The following is a 16738-nucleotide window of genomic DNA, read 5'->3' as shown; positions in this document are numbered from 1 at the left end:
CGTCGCAGAGATAGCTGCAATTCAGTACACCCTTGGGATCATCGACACTCTGCCCACAGATCACTACTTCATCATTTCGGACAGCCTCAGCTCTATCGAGGCTCTTCGTGCGATGAAGCCTAAAAAGCAATTCCCGTATTTTCTGGGGAAGATACGGGAGTCCTTGTGTACGTTATCTGAAAAATCTTATCAGATTACCTTTGTTTGGGTCCCCTCTCATTGTTCTATCCCGGGCAATGAAAAGGCCGACTCATTAGCAAAGGTGGGCGCATTAAATGGTGACATATACGAAAGACCAATCTGCTTCAACGAATTTTTTAGTATTTGTCGTCAGAGGACGCTCAACAGTTGGCAAACCTCGTGGAGCAACGGGGAACTTGGACGATGGCTACATTCGATTATCCCAAAGGTATCAACGAAGCCTTGGTTCGGGGGGATGGATGTGGGTCGGGATTTTATTCGCGTAATGTCCCGACTTATGTCCAATCACTACACCATGGATGCGCATTTGCGGCGTATTGGGCTTGCGGAGAGTAGTCTGTGCGCTTGTGACGAGGGCTATCACGACATCGAACACGTTGTCTGGGTATGCGCCGGGTATTGTGACGCCAGGTCTCAGTTAAAGGAATCCCTTCGGGCCCGAGGTAGACCACCCAATGTACCAGTCCGAGATATGCTGGCAACTCGTGATTTCCCCTATATGTCCCTTATTTATACTTTCATAAAAACGATAAATATCCCAATTTAGCCCCTCTCTTTTATTTCTCGTTTTTAGAGTTTCCTCCTGCCTTGTGGAACCGATCAGCTCCAGAGTGCCACTATGTAACCGCCATCGCCCTTACCACTACGCCTGCATAGAAGGAAACTGAAGCGAGAGCGACTCGAGGTCCGATGACTTTTGAAGGATTCCCCGCGGGTCCGAAGAATACCATCCGCCAATCCAGTACTCGACGACTTACTAGACTGAGGCGCAAATTTGTTTCGCTGATCCCCCCCCCCCCGGTTCGAGCGAAAGTTGCAAGTTTTGCTCTTCTTTCCCTGTCTCTCCCCTGTCCTTGATACAACTGCTGCTACATTGATGCGGAAATAAGCCACCCTCTGAATATCTTGACCAAGCATAAGTTTTAGTTAAAAAATTCAAATTAGTATTCTGTATTCCTAGTTTTAAGATAGCTATAATTTCTACTCTTTATTGAAACTCTTGTCCTCCATCTTGTAAATAGAATTGAATCCCTAGTTTTAAGATTTCTGTGAAATTTCTCATAAATATTTGTTCCCCCTTTTGTGTACTAAACTATATTGTTAGTTTTAAGATAACCGTAAAATATTTCGTAAAATACTATTACTCCCCCTCTTGTATATCAAAGTGAATCCCTTGTTTTAAATTTTTTCATAAAAAAATCTTTTGGCCCTCTCTTGTATATTGAATCTTATTTCTAATCTTAAGATAGCTGTAAACTTTTGTTTTTCCCTTGTAAAAAAATATTTCAACATTGTAACCTCCTAGTTTTAAGATATCCAAAATGTAAAAACATAAGCATTTGGCACCGCCAAGCTAACGCATTTGTGCCTATCAAATAAACGAAATGAATAAAAAAAAGTGTCATTTTTTCATGATTTGGAACGACGCTAGGTGGAGTAGGTTGCGAATTTTTTTTTCATATGAATCATTGTCACCCTAGTGTGTATGTGTGTGTGTCTGTGTGTGTATGTGCGTATGTGTCAAATAATATCACTCATTTTTCTCAGAGATGGCTGGACCGATTTGCCCAAACTTAGTCTCAAATGAAAGGTGCAACCTTCCCATCGGCTGCTATTGAATTTTGGATCGATCGGAATTCTAGTTACGGAATTACGGGTTTAAGAGTGCGGCCACACAGAAATTTCTCATAGTAACTATAGGAAAAATTAAAAATAGAATTTTTATTTTTGGTGCTAAATGTCTTTAAGGTGCATGAAACGTCGAGATTTGATGCAAACTCGAAAAAAATTTGACTTTTTTGGATTTTGGCACATTTTTGCTTTTCTCATATAGAAAGGTTATGCAATCACTCTGAAAAACGTCAACCTAATCCCGGCCAAATTTTTTTTTCGACTCGCATAAGGTTTCTGGATTTTAACAGGGGCGTAGTTGATGGTTTACGGAGAGGGGTTACATCCCCCCTCTACTGTTCACTCCCCTCCTTTAAAAATCTCCTTAAATCACCCCTCAGACCACCACCCCATCCAGCCCTCATACCCCTCCCTTTCAACCCCATCATCTTTGAACCACCACTATATCACAAAGCATACCAATTTAAGCTGGGGAGTCGTTCGTTCATGGGACTTTCGCCCTCCTCACATACCCACCCCCGCATGACAAAATGAGTTAGCAAGCAGATAACATTGATCTAATGCTGATTAGGCTAACGGAGTATGATATTTTTTGTTTCAAGTGTTTCACTGTTGACACGTAGCCCATCAAGTTCGTGGCTGGCAAGCCATTGTGTATAAGTGCAAAGTGTACTAAGAATGTAATGGACATTTCCATAATTATGTTGAACATGAACAGCCCTCGTGCCATAGTTTAGAGAAATGAGAAAGGCACAATTGCACCGCTAGGTGGATTAAAACAGGTTTTTTCAAGGAAGTTGGAAATGGTAAATGGTAATTTCTTCTAGATTTAGGAAATAAACGAAATAACTTAAATTTCAATAATATAATACAATAACTATTTTACAATCGAACGTCTACCAGAAATGTAACTGATAATGAAGGCTTAACATAACTGAAAGTTTTTAAGCTGTAGCCCTCCTCCTAATGGAAAAGGCTTCGCAAGCCTACGCCTATTCCAAGCTTTTCTAAACTTTCTTCCATCAACTCCTTGCTCTTCCTTGAGTACTCTTAATATTGAAAAATATTTCACACTTTCCAGTTCCTTGCTAATTAAATGTCGTTACAATATAAAAAGGTAAAGATAAGGAAATTTAGTATTTGCGGCTGTTTTCATGGTGGCGTTCTGTGACCTTTGTTATGGGACCTGGTTGCCGATGGATTTTTGAGCTTAGATTTCCAGCCTACGGGTTTGCTGACCGTTACCAAATACTAATTACTGAACTTTGCATCGGAACAATCTTTGACTTAATGTAATAAGCATTAAGAGCTGTCAAACAGTGGTGTCGACAAGTTAAATTATCAGTTAACCCAAGCAAAACTTTTTTCACAAATAACATCAAATATTCCAGCCTGTTTGGACCTTTTAATATAGTCTCTTATGCTGGGTTTTATGTAGTCTTGAAATAACAGCTTCGTCGCATTCACACAGTTAGCTACGAATGGTGGTACCGGCAAATATTCAGTGGGTCTATATTTAAAATTTACAAGATTTTGATTTTTGATTGATGTTTGTTTTTGATGGCTCTGTTGTTTTCGAAAGATCTCGCGAAAATCTTTTTTTATTTACTTTACATACATACTACGAAATTTATTGTGAAATTGTCAAACACTATAATATTAATTCCAGTAATTAAAGTCTTAAGTTGTACATTTTTGATTTCATTCGAACTTTTGCAAGCACAAACAAGCAGAATATTCTTCAACTACTAAAATAAAACAAATTAGATATTAGAATTAAAATTGTTAAATTCGAAACCTAAATTAACGGATGAACGACAATCTCCAAGGCATGACTCACTTGACGTGTTGTCTATTCTGTTCATCGGTATCAAAAAAAAAAATTGTACGGTCTATATTTATAGATTCGAGGCAATTATAATCAAAATTTACTTCGTCGTCGGATGATTGGAATTGAATATATTCCAATTAGTGAAAATGGCAAATAGTGGACTAAAGTGACTGTTATCATTTTTGTAATGTAGTATAACAACGAGCCTATCCTATTAATAATTTGTGCAAAAGGAGACAGTATAATGAAAAATCGTTTATTCTATTTCCGGAGAATTCTGAGGATTGTAAATAAATTTATTTTTAGGGAGTCACCAGTTTATCAATTGATTTTAGGGGCCGTAAGTTTCGGCTATCTGCAAGCGACGTGGAATGTTTATTGAAAGAGATAATGTAGCTTTCCCGGCATTGGCAATCGACTGTGCTGAGTTTCACGAGTTAAGGACAACGAAATAATGATACCTTGTGGTTTGGAATTTCAAGGCTACTTAATTCTCTTTGATTGTCATCGAAAAATGTCAATTGCAACGATTGCAATCGTAGTAGTAAAATGGGTCCTTGATACACGCACTTGTGATTTCAGTTAGCTCGGATCGCTGTAAAATACATCAAGTCGAACAGTACTATTGTGGTTCATATTTGTAGGACGTAGGATATTTTTGAGCTTAACCCTCCGGAAGTCGCGCAAATGGCCCACTGAACGATCAGCCGCTGGTGCGCTATGACGATTTCGCTAGATTTTCAGAGCAGCGTGCACTCAGTGCATTAGCGCTACTTTCGGAAGGTTAAGAGTTAAGCGAAAAGAAGTTCAAGTGAAAACGTTGAGCAGTGTTTTATTTTTTTTCCGCATTGTGTGGATCAAAAAATACTTCATTGATTGATTCCCAAACCTATTCCAGCGTTCACCCATCTATCAACGAAGCTTGACATCTACTAACATAAACTAGCTTCGAAGTGAATGTTTGCAGATGACAATCGTACCACTTAAGTCATCATAAATAGCAGTGCTTCATTCATAGAAACGATCTTAATGATGGTTAAATAATTGCTTGCTGGCGTGAACTACCTGGTCTACCTGCGTTCAAACCGCTCTACTCCATCATTCCTCATTCTTGGATAATGCACTATTTACCTTCAAACAACGGTATGAAACTATGAGATCAGATTACAACGTGCCATTGCAATATTGCCATGAGGATTTACTCATCACTGAGAATTACCGGTTTTCCACGTTTTTCCTGGTTTTACAGAAAAATCCAATACTGTAGATTTTTGCTATGAAATGTCGAAATAATGGTAACTACTCCCCAAGTAATGTTTCGACCGTCTATATCAACAGTCATCAACTGCTTGTTCAATAAATTTGCAGTCGACTAATTGTAAAACGAATACTGAGTCGTCGACATTTACACACGCACTCTTCAGTGTGAAAATCTTTTTGATTTGATAATTTTAAATGAGAATTTTGAGCTGCATCGGCTACCTTCTCATTTTGCTTACAACAAAAACCAAAAACTGCTCCACCGCCACCAGCAAATAAATCAATCCATCTGTTGCTTTGTCTGCACAGTAGAAGTAAAATATTATGTTCCTAGCTACTGTGTCGAAAAAAATGAGTAACGATTACAAGCAGAAAGTGGCCTATTGCGGTCAAAATATATTCCTATTTACTTTTCGAGACGTTCCTTAAGATCTATTGTTAAAAGTTCAAATGGAGCTAAAGATGGCCAATGTTTACACTATACAATTTCACCATGTTAGACATAGCGTGCTGATTATGTTCCAGACCATCAATGGAACAGAAGCGTTTGTTTAGCGAAACGAAATATATCCGCTCACTGTTAAAATACAAATTCTGAATCCCTCCGTTGGTTGAAAGTATTATTCCTGCTATTGTAGCACCTGCAGATCCTATTTTCCTTACTCCTAACCTTACCACTTCCCCAACCCTTCCAATCAGGGAAAAGATGAAAAAACGATTCATGGCAAGGCGCAGATCTCCGATCTACATGGGGAATGTGCCATTCGAGCCAGACGCTACTGATTCCTGAATACCCACAATTTTAAAAACTTGTAACTATGACAATTATACCCTATTTGGATACCGCGGAATAAGAAGCTGTCGAAATTCGCCTGTCTGGCACGCTATCTGTAGATGTTGCAATATGAGTCAAGCGGAGTCTAATAGAAACCACAGACTCAGGAGTTTCCCATGGCTGAAGAGATACTAACTCATACTGCACTAGAGGACTTAGGTTTAAAAGAGCCCGGCAGTAAAGCAAGCCTTGGGGCCCGATGCGGCTCTCGACGGCCCTGGTTGTGGCAAACATAGTGTTGGAGAGAGTTGAAGGAAGTGCGCTGGAACAGCTGCATCAAAAAGGCATGTTGACGACTGTTTATCGAGTGTGCGAAGAGAACAAGTGGAGCGCATGCTGGAGGTGTTTAACAGTTTCCACCCACGACTGCAGGAGGATGGTCAAATGCGGTTTTTGGATACAATAGTGCGTAGGGACCATCTCACCACGGAATGGACGCCGAAGGATTCAGAAGGCAGATACTTAGACTATAATTCCTATAATATTCCTATATTAAGAAAAATTCAGCGATAGTATTAGTTGATAGGGCATTGAAACTAAGTGAAGTATATTATCGCCCAAATGCTCTAGAAGTTGTGAAACAAATACTCATTAATAATAGTTACCCAGTTTCACCCTGCAACAAGATTATTGAAGAACGAACACACAAATTGTACAATACTCTTGAACCTAAAAACACTGATGTGACAATGAAATTTGTTTCTGCACCTTATATACCGGGTCTGGGGGAAAAATAGCCCGGTATTTATCACAGCATAACATAAAACTAGCTTTTAAAACCATTGACAAAATTAGAAACACAGTACACAGTAAGCTTAAGGACAGAATAGAAAAAGACCGTCGAACTAATGTTATTTACGAAATACCAATACGGGGCTGGCACAACATACAATCAATGAAGGCCACCTTTTTGATTTTTAAAATGCTAAAATATTGGACAAGGTACCTAGGACCGATACCCGGTTGATAGTGCAAATGTTCCAAATAAAAATTTAAGGCGAGTCGAACACGTTCAATCTACAACGGGATTCTATTAAGTTTAGGTCTGCATACAACGACTTAATAGAAAAGCTAAAGAGCACCGTGCGTCCGAAGAAAGCACCAACGAAGATTGAGTGTACAAGACAAGACAGCAGTTGAAAATTTGATTGTTCATTGTGTAGACGTTGTTAGCATGTAAGCGATGTTGTTTAAATTTGTGTTGAGTGTTAGATTTTAACAAATATTATATTTTAGTAGGCCGTTGAGGATGACTGAACATGTTAGTAGGTCGAAACGTCCGGTAAAATGCAGTTTGTTTTAATTTTCACCGAAAAAAAATCGATGACCGTCCATTCCAAATTTGCTAGCGGTGATGAAAACAAAGCAACAACTTGTCTGACTTAACACCGACCAAGTATGCGCAAAACTGTATCCTCCGGACCAGAGTTAAAAATAATCGAAGCTTTTTTTTGACGGCTGAAAATGAACCTGTTGCGACTCGCGGTGAATAGAAAAAATATTCATTCAACTATCCATCTTATTCATTCAGTTGAATATCGTACAATATATTCATTACACTAATTAACTAGGAAAATGTTTTCAAATGCCAATAAAGCATATGAAACAACAATCATCATCGCTTACATTGTGCCAGGGCCTACTTTGAAGCGTTTGATTCGTTGCTGAACGGTCGCTTCGTGTAATAATCGGAGACGAATGAAAATATGCGTGGATGAATGGGTGGCTTGTTCGTTTGACGTTTTCAGCTGCGTCACTGAATATTGAAAATGAATGCGCCTGAATATGATCAATTTTCATTCAATGAATTTGAATATTTTTAACTCTGCTCCGGACCGGTGTTCACAGACACTCCTCCAAAATAGTCTTAGTTACCATGTTTTAATTGCCGCAAGGTGCTACTGTATCGATTTTATTGGCTATTTTCGGCAAATTTAAGACTAAGAAAAACGAAAGCAATGAAATTGAAAGACGGATAGGTGTTCTAGAGCGAATCAGTTATATACTTAGAACGGAAAACTAGGACTAGGTAGGCTCATATGGACATGATCAAAAGGAGATGTGAAGAATCTTTTGCCTTCTGCTGGTAGGAGTTGGGTTTTCCGCCCAAGTCTACCGCATGGTCGATGCTGGAACATAACTCATCATCATGTTTTGCGACCGATGCCGGTACATTTGAATACAGTTGGATGTTTGCAGGCCTGAATTACTGGTATAAAAGAATGAATTTGGGGGACGGGCATAGCGTAGTTGATAAATCGATTGCCTTGTACGCAGCTCACCTGCGTTCGATTCCCAACTCCGCACATAGGGTTAGAGATTTTTCCAAAATAGATTTCTCTAACCCGAGGCGAATGACCCTAAGATTAAAACGGGTTAAGGTTTGACGGCCTATTGTTACTTGTTTTTCTTTGATTGTCATCGAGCAATGTCAACTGCATCAACGAAACTTGACATCTACTAACATAAACTAGCATCGAAGTGAAAGAGTGCAGATAACAATTGTACTACTTAAAGAACGACATCGTCATGCACGAATAGTTCCTTGCTGGCGTGGACCACTAGGTTCGAAACAAGGGGTTTCCAAAAGCGTTGATTACATGTCACTCTCGAAACAAATTACATAGATTGCTCCATGGTTATAAAGATTATTCCTTCGAAAATCCGATTATTAATTGATTACTCGATTACTGTAATAGTTCCTCGATTAGTCTGGATTACTTGGAATCAAAGTGAGTTCCTGTTAGAATTACTTCAGATTATTCGATTATTTTAAGCGAAAACTTCTCATCGCTATTTTATTAATATTCAAACATTCTAGTTCTGCTAGATTATTTTCACTACAAGAGCCACAATGTATGTGAACTGACAAATAATCAAAACGTCTATTCGGATAAATAGGAAACAGTTGTTTTCTTGCTTATCTATCATTTCTTATACGCAATCTTCAACAATTTTTTTTAAAACTAACAATTAAACGATTTTCTTGCGTTGATTGCAACAGACTTTCCAATGACCTATTCTCGCAAAGAAAAAAACACATCAGTCTTTTTCGATATCGAGAGGCTTTTGATTCAGTTGCTATAAATGTGCTTTCAGAGAAGCTGCATCAGCATGCAGGCCCAAAGCGTGCGCTTGGCCAGGATGGGCTACAGTCAAGGGTGCTAATCTTAGAGGGGCGCGGAAATCTTGATCTGTTTTATAAAATAAGTGAAGATAAATTATAAATTTTTGCTCGAAAGTTGGCCACCTCCTAAATGCTGTCGAAAAGTTATGTCGTTTATCATCGTGAAGGTAACTTCATCCCATACCGTGAGAATTGAAGTCTCCTCAGTGACGGGAGATATTCCCAAAATCATAACGTTCTCGGAAACTAACCTAGACCCAACCAGTCATCTCTGGTCAAAATGTTGAGCCTCTTGGGATTTTTGTTGTTCCTGACGTAAGCTTCTTGTTTCAATCTCAAATTTCCAAGACAAGGAGCTGTTTTATACAGCTTTGTCAGCGCTTTCTCGAGCTGGTCTCCAAAAAAAAACGATAGCCGTTACAAAGAATCTCATTTTCCAATATTTTAGAAGCAGCAACAGATGTCCCCACAAGGGTGTTTAGTGTAAAACATGACGCGCGGTACGAACACGCAGGCGAACCTTGTCGAAGAACATTTAATTAGGCAACACAATCGCAGGCGCGATACGCAGGCCATACAGTTTCATCCCATCAAAATATCACTCACTGGAGAAAGGGCTCCTTGAAACAGCCAATGCTATTCATCCCAAACAAACATGATCAGATCGATTCAGTAAGCACACCGTCGATCTCAACTATATGAAGAGACATGTAGACACGGTAGTCCTCCAAATAAAACTTGACGTCAGTACTGTCGGTTGCTTGCTTTGGACAGGGGATCAATATTCTGAGCTTATGTGGTCAAACATTCGAGATATCTGTAACATCTGAATATTTTTTTCCGTAGGTTTTAAAATACTTATCTATGATCCGAAAGAAGATCGGACAGGGCTCGACCAAGTTTAATGCGCATGATTTTTTGAACGAGAATCGGACTCTTATCGATGATGAATCTTGTTCGACATCAATTTCACCCGCTGGTCTTTTTCAGGAGAATTCATTTATACGCGAGCCTAGAACCCAGCGCACTTGAAGAATACGAATGGTGGGATGGAAATTACGGAAGAGACAAGAAATTTAAAAATGAGTCAGGAGGTAATAAAGCAAAAGTGTGATCGCCTATCGTTACTCGATGTATGGCTGGATGCTAATTCATGATAATTGCAATCTAATGATATGCACCGTACTCATCAATTGACTAATCAGTTCACCGCTCCTAAAAATTGTCGGAAGTTTCTATAACGGTTGGTGAAGGAACAACTTTTCAAATAAATTCTTCGGATTGTTGTATGATAGAGCCGGGTTGTGTTCCTTAATAAATCGCTTGCTCAGTTAACCGATCCGCATGTATAGTCTCCCAAAAAAATCAGTCCGTCGCCTTTAAACACCTAGCGTCAACTGAGTTCATGAAGTCTCCTGAAAACTGACTACGAATGATATTACAAATAACACCTGTAATGTGGTGCTCTAAATTGATGTCGCTTATCGCAGATGTTGTCTTAAACATCAAAACCCAGTCAGATTGCCTTACAGATACTTAATTTTACATTCACCATTGCAATGCTGCTAACCCCGCAAATGCCACAACGTTGAACAGTTTCCCGGCAAGGACGCTAGTCTTGGGAGAGCAAAGAAAATTTTATTTGCCTCATTAACTAAGTGAAGATAAGTCACAAGATAAGTCCGGATATGTGTGCTATTTCCAAGTACACAATAAATTATTATTCGAAAGTCGAACTGAAAGAGGCGCAAAACTGAGGCTCTGCAAGGGCGCAAGCGAACCACGCTACGGTTCTGTCAGCGTAGTCTTTCACCGATATTAAACAACTTGCTATCTAAAAAGTACCACAATACATAATACGAATCTCAAACATCATAATTTAGCAAATTAGTCTTCCCCAGGGTTCATCTGTTAGCCCCCTTTTGTACAATTTGTTTGTAAGCAATGTCGATGATTGTTTTGTTATTTTCTGCACGAATCAATTTACCTGTACAAAAACAAGAATACAGTAAGGTGCTCTGACGTGTCAAAAATCGACGAGTCCACTAGCTTCTACTGCTTTACCGTTTATATCTCAGAAATAGCCGCAATTTATACCATTGAGTTCGTTGACACCCCGCCCATAGACTTTTGGTTCATCGTTACAGACAGTTTAGGTTCTATAGAGGTCCTCCGTTCGACGAAGATTGGAAAGCACTCCTCGTAATTTTTGGGGGAAACACGGAAACTCCCGAGTGTTTAATCATTCCAGATTACCTTAGTTTGGGTCCCTTCTAACTGCTCCATTCCGGGTACGCAAACTCTAGCTAAGGTGAGTGCATTAGAACGCGATTTTTATGTAAGTCCTATTAACTTCAACAACCCTCGAAAAAGGGGCAGTCTTGTTGAGCAGTAGAGACTAAGGGAAGTCCCAAAAGTGTCTACGAAGCACTGTTTCAAGGGGATAGATATGCGTTGTGATTTGATTCGGGTGATGCTCATGTCAAATCATTATGTGTTGGATGCGCATTACCGGCATATTGGGCTTATGCACGACGGAATATCACGACATCAAACATGTTGTCTGGTCATGAGATGAGTATTGTCGTGCTAGATCCCAACTAAACGATTTGTTTTGGGTTCTGGATGTGCTAGAGATAGACATCCAAAATTTGGTATTTCTTTTTATTTGAACATTGTTTGATCTCCACTACACTCTTAGAAAAAAAAACGAAAATTACATTTGACGTAAACAACGTAGCGACGTATTTTTCTGTCTAATAATAGGATTTTACATGTGCTGATATGTAAAATTAGATTAGACGCTTTTGATGTAAAACTCAGACTGAATGACCTAGGAAAAGCCGAACTACTTACATTTTCACATGTAACTGAATGTAAGTTTATGTGAATTGGGACGCTCCTTTTATGTGCATCTGGCAAGACGTAAAGTTACAAAAAAATTTTTTTGCTGTGTACGAATCTTTCAGAAAATCAAATGCTAATAACGGCCTGGAAGTCTGTCCCCTAAAAAACGACCAGTGAAATGGTCTTCCGAGTGCCTTAATGGTGTAAGTTTGAGTTCATCTTATCCCTGACATCGTTGTCCGCTATCTCTTCTCTGACTCTAATATGATCTCTACTACTTAATCCCCTTTGTGAATGTTGCTCTTGTGAATAACCTCGTTATGAATGTATTTCAAAAGAATAGATTTTCCATGCACATGGTTTTCCAAAGAATATTTTGCACACCTACAAAATGCTAAAAAGTTTTCTCCTAATTTTAATTGTTAAATCACGGAATCTTTCTAGTTAAAAATGAAAAAAAAATCACAACGTCTTCAAAAATGTTTCGAATTGCCTTCTTTATTTTAAATTAAGTTCAGTCAATATATTAAGTCCTAAGAAATTCAAGAAATAACTTTTGTATATGATCAATATTCCAAGTTTTAGAATAGACATTGAATTAATATAAAAAAATATTACAAGTTGGAAAGATTTGAAGCTGTGACGGCCTAGATTTCAAAACATTAAATTGCAAAACAATAAAATTGATGGCACCGTGCTTACTAGGGGTGGTAAAACTTATATTAATTAGAGGGTAAAAAGTAAGTCATTTTTATGATGACGATTATGTGAAAAATGCCAAAATTTAATGATTCGAAATCGAAATACACAACGGGAATGCATGTCAGAATGATCCAGTAACATTTAATGCAAAAGATATATATATATATATATATATATATATATATATATATATATATATATATATATATATATATATATATATATATATATATATATATATATATATATATATATATATATATATATATATATATATATATATATATATATATATATATATATATATATATATATATATATATATATATATATATATATATATATATATATATATATATATATATATATATTTGAAATTAGGCACAATACTGTTTCTTATTCACATTGTTATATGACCGTTTTTGCCCACAATATTTAAAAAACAAAAATGTTTAAACACCCGCTTTGGTATTCGCCGATAAAGGAAATAGCCAACGGGCGTAGTTTGCTAAACAGAACACGGGAGAGTATCTTGTAGGCTGCAATGAGGATCGTTATGCCTCGATAGTTATTACACTCGACTTTGTGGCGCCATCATTTTGATATACTCTGAGAAACAGGTTTCGACTGAAATTGAAGTATATGCGAGTGTTATTAAGTCACAAGTAAAATGTCTTGTGAAGCTAATTAGCGAAAATCGAAATAAAATTGGTCTTATAGTTTCGAATTACTTTACGATTACTTTATGATTAACTGACTACATTTTATCTATGGTGGATTATGGGAATTATTTTAAGAATAAAGACAATTACTCTGATTATTATTGATTACCAATGTAATCAATGGATTACCGAATCATTTCGGAAAATAAAAGTAATCCTTGATTAAGTCTCACTATGTTGGCTTGTTGGAAACCCCTTGGTTCAAACCTTTCTACTCCATCATTCCTCATTCTTGGATAATGCACTATTTATCTTCAAACAACAGTATGAAACTATAAGGCCAGATTACAACGGGTCATTGCAATATTTCTGTGAGGATTTACTCATCACTGCGTAGTACCGGGTTTCCAAAAAAGATCTAGAAACTGTCGAAATAGCGTGAACCATTCTCTTAGCAATGTTCTGATCATCTATATCAATAATCGTCAACTGCTCGAATCGTTCAAAAAAATTGCAATCGACTAATTGCAAAACGAATAGGGATTCGTCGACAATTACACACGCACTCTTCAGTGTCCAGTCCATGCACAATGCGAATTGATGAAAAAATAACTAAATAAACACAGCTGAGTCCATTGTCCTGGTACTAATCCGGAGCAATCCGGTTCTTATTTGCATATTGTAATCACTCGAACAAAGCCGTGCTAATCGCCAAACCATGAAGTTCCTCCTATGTGTAAACTGAATTGATTCTGCATTTCGCTTCCAGCGGAAAAGTTTGCGAATCAACCGTAGACCCCTGACCACCCCCTTAACTAAAGCGACCAGCAATTAAATCGACTGTGGCAGCGTGACAGCTCACGGCGACACTTGTCACACTTTACTATAGTAGAACTTTCCGCACGTTCGTTCGTCGCTTGCACTATAGCCTGGCCTAGCATATCAAATCAGACAGAAGTATCACTTTTCGATTTGGATTTCAATTTGCACTTTCTATCTTTCTATCTTCCCATCACACCGAATCCGCCCCGTGGGCGGTTCAGAATGGAATCGCTCATTTAAAGCCAGAGTAATGGCAATCCGAAATCGATATCTGTTCGATTGTTCTTCTCCGGGAAACGACGAATCGAAGAAAAACACTGAAACTCGACCCGCGTGTGTCGCGTCCGAACGAGCGATGGTGTTATTTTTTGTTCATACTCCTTTCCACATCCGTTGCATCACTACCTACTAACCTAGAACATGAACAGCGCACCGACCAGGTGAATGACGACGGAAGAAACGGATCCGCAATCGCGCGGTTTTTCCTTCCCCGTCCGCTTCACTTTGTTTATATGCAAAATTACTTCCAACGGAAGTGGTGTTCGTCCCTTCGATAGGATTGCTCACCGCCGTCGTCGTCGTCGTCGACCGTCGATATAAAATGCGCCCTTTTCAACTCGTGATTCGAACGAAACTGGCACGATGAAATATGAATGACCACGAGCTTGTTGGAGCAAAAGAATGTCATTGATGGTTCGGCGATTACGGGACTGACGGCGAGTCGGGATTTTCCAGGGTGAGCGAAAGAGAGAATCGCTCACTTTTTTCGTGTAGAGCGGGAGATTGGTGAGTTTTCCAGTGAAAAGTGAGACGGTGAGTTGAGAGAGTTTGTTCCGGTTTCATTTCTCACTGGAACGGTGCGTTGTGAAAAATGGTTGTGGTGAGTTTGGAACCATTCATTTTATTGACATGGTCCAGAGCGTTGCTCTGGAGAAAATTGTAAATGAATCAGAGATTTCCTGGAAATGAAATGCCACTTCGCTATATTACGTTAAGAAGAAAATTAGAATAAGGCACTATGGCTACAATTTTAGTATGTCGTAGATATACGGTTAAGCTTCGTCTCATCAATAACTGGTAGACCGACTTGGCCACAGATGTAAGCACACAGATGCAAACTGAGCGAAGTTTCGATGTTTTTAATAACCGCCAGTGAAACAAAGACATCAGTTTTAGTATAAGACAGCACAAAAGTAACACATGGAATAGCTCTGTGTCGAGAAGAACACGGTTGAAGAGATTAAAACATTAGATTGGACCTATTGAAACAAAGTCTTCAAGTAAAAGTGCGTAGATAAAATTACTTACACAAATTTAGCCCTGAAATTGAATGGAAGAGAATGTTAGAACGATAAATTCGTTCCACTAACAACATTGTTAGGCAAGCAATTTGCAGTTGAGTGCTGAAAATTGATATTTTTATTTTTAGATGGCCATAGCGAATTTCATTATTCAGTGTAGTTTTACATTTATTATTATAAATAATCTTTATCCTGTAGTGACTACTTTACATCCATTACACAAGCTGTTCTGAAAGAATCCAGATCGTTAGACTGTCTTTTTCAATATCAAACTAATTAGCATTTTCAGTACATCCCAAGCACTCATGATGCACGCATTGTACCAAAACCCCTTCGCCGCTTCGCATTTCAATAAACCACCACCTAATAGGAAACGCTTCCGGATGGGTCCCGATAATGTTCCAACTCGAATACGCTCCCACCCCCTCATTATTGCTATATTGTCGTTGAATTGGGAACAATTCGTCCCTATGGGGTTTCCCGGTTTCGTATATAGTCCGTGTTACGTGATGGTAACAACATGCCACTCTGGAATTCGTTCTCGCATTTCACTATATTGGAAGGATATGGTGCTTGTCACGCGGATAATACCTGCATAACTGTATTCACGTTTCTACCCAACGTACTTTGGCTCATCCGCGGAAAGCTTTCCGCTGTTTGCGGATTAATTAAAATCTTCCATACACGTACCTATAAGGCACTAAGCAGCTTCGGCGACGCCTTCTTGTTTTGGCGAACGAATACCCCGCTGCGTTATTTGACAGCCGGAGGAAGTGAGGGAAATTCAGTCACCGCAGCTAACTTTGTTGCGAATAGAGCTCGGCAGGTGAAATTCGGAATTCGGTGTGGACTCATCCGTGCTGCCTAAATGCAGGAAGTAACGTTTTCGGACAGTGCGGAACTTATTTACACGTTTTGACTGACGTTAATGTTCGCTGTGATGGAGGAGTACAATTCGACATATTCTCGTAATATACACCGATACCATTTCCCTTCATGAATAACACAAATCGCAAATGAAAAAAATGAAAATGCATCTAGATCAAATTTACTCATTGAAACTTTGTGAGTTTCTCACTCACAGTCTGCGGACAATTTTCGCGGCTCCGTCATGATTGGATTGGAATCTGGCTAATATAAAATTCTATGTCTCGAATTTGTAATGCATTCTGAGATTATCAGTTGGTCGGTGTTAAGTCAGACCGGACTAAGTTGCAAAACATCAAAAAATGAGATAACGATAACACCAGATAAAGAATTTCTTCAGCTACATTCGACTTTTGCCAGATTTGAAAAATGTAACCATAAACAAAAATTATTACAAAAAATAATTTCCAATCACAACGTAGAGGATGCTGCGATTCAAACTTTGAACCAGTTTTTCTAGAAATCAATATTTTGTCACTTAGTCCGGTCTGACTTAATACCAACCAGTTGACTATCATGATAGTTGTAGTTTGGCATTATATTGTGTATAACTGTGTTCTACTACTTATGATGACCAGTTTATAGCCAGAA

At 38.5% G+C, this 16738-nt stretch overlaps 1 protein-coding gene across 3 annotated transcripts in view; it reads right to left on the bottom strand.

Moving 5' to 3' along the window:
• The window catches only part of LOC131685832 (uncharacterized), a 72340-nt gene extending 57760 nt beyond the window's left edge, over nt 1-14580 (bottom strand). For 2 of the 3 annotated variants that reach the window (XM_058969812.1, XM_058969813.1), the window contains exon 1: nt 14333-14563. The gene's annotated coding sequence lies outside the window, so the exon portion shown is untranslated. Of the gene's footprint in view, nt 1-14332 lie in introns of all 3 variants that reach the window. The other variant, XM_058969814.1, reaches the window with a different exon arrangement.
• Between the last annotated feature and the right edge of the window lie 2158 nt (nt 14581-16738).

Source organism: Topomyia yanbarensis, chromosome 2, assembly GCF_030247195.1.
Source record: "Topomyia yanbarensis strain Yona2022 chromosome 2, ASM3024719v1, whole genome shotgun sequence".
Classification (NCBI taxonomy): Eukaryota; Metazoa; Arthropoda; class Insecta; order Diptera; family Culicidae; genus Topomyia; species Topomyia yanbarensis.
Note: the sequence above shows the minus strand (reverse complement) of the source record. Positions and strands in the feature narration are given on the sequence as shown.